Raw genomic sequence first — 1,084 nt, 5'->3', positions numbered from 1 at the left:
AATTTTTCCGTTTTCGGAGATTTCGAGTTTCAGGTGATGGCGTTTATGGCAACGCCTTTATTACATAAGTCGGCTCAAGGAGACCTGGCTGGAGTTGGGGCGAATTTGATGCTAAAAACTTCGATTGGAAATATCGGGGAGTGTGGGAGATTCGGCGAGTTATGTGCTGATGTTACTTACGTGAGTGATCTGATGGGAAAAATTGCTGAGGAAATTTGTGGGAAATTTCAGGTCCCATACAGAAAGTTGAATCCGGGATCGGAAGTGTTATTGCGAGATAGAACGCCCTTGTATGGGGGATTGGATGCATGTAACGGAGGAATTTTGTGGCGCGCGGGAAGTTTATGCAACTTTTTCAGCGGCAATTGGATTATTGCTTATCTTTGCGGTAGTGTTTAATATTATCCACATCAAAAGAGTTGTGAAGGTAGGAAACGTGAGGGAAAATTATCGATTATTTTTTTGCTGTTTTAGCAACAAAGAAAGAACAACACAACTCCTAGTGATTATGCAATTCACGTTATGGGCTTGCCGAGACAGTTGGGGAATAGTCCGGAAGAACATCATCGATATGCTGACAGATTGAAGGAGCACTTTGAAAGGTGGGTTGAAGGAAGGATCAACATGGTGATCAATTCATCTCTGTCGATATGGAAATACGGCTGCCTATAATGGAGTTTCCCCCGTGATATGGAAAACACTAGTGAAAAATATATTTCACGACCACGCATTTTCACAGAGTATTACGCCACTTCACGTAGAACGGGTCGTGAAACTACTACATTACTGATAGCATGTGAAAATGACGTTCGATTCGATATGGTCAACTACATGTGTTGGTGACAATATGAAAATTTTGAGATTTTGGGGAGGATGCTCATTGGTTTTTGTACACTTGTGTGTACATTTTCATAATATAGCGAGAAAACTTTTGAGCTGAGCAGCTGAGGGAGTCCGACGCCAGTGTCACGTTACCTTAGGTTGGTGGGCGACATGCCTGCTGAAGAGCTAGCCGGACGGGATCCGAATCAGCCTGTTGTTTGCGAGGTCGCATTAGCACGAGATTACCAAGGTGCGGTACGCA

This window comes from Perkinsus marinus, assembly GCF_000006405.1.
Source record: "Perkinsus marinus ATCC 50983 genomic scaffold scf_1104296961438, whole genome shotgun sequence".
NCBI classification, from domain to species: Eukaryota; Perkinsozoa; order Perkinsida; family Perkinsidae; genus Perkinsus; species Perkinsus marinus.
The sequence above is the reverse complement of the archived record's forward strand: the minus strand, read 5'-3'. Positions refer to the sequence as shown.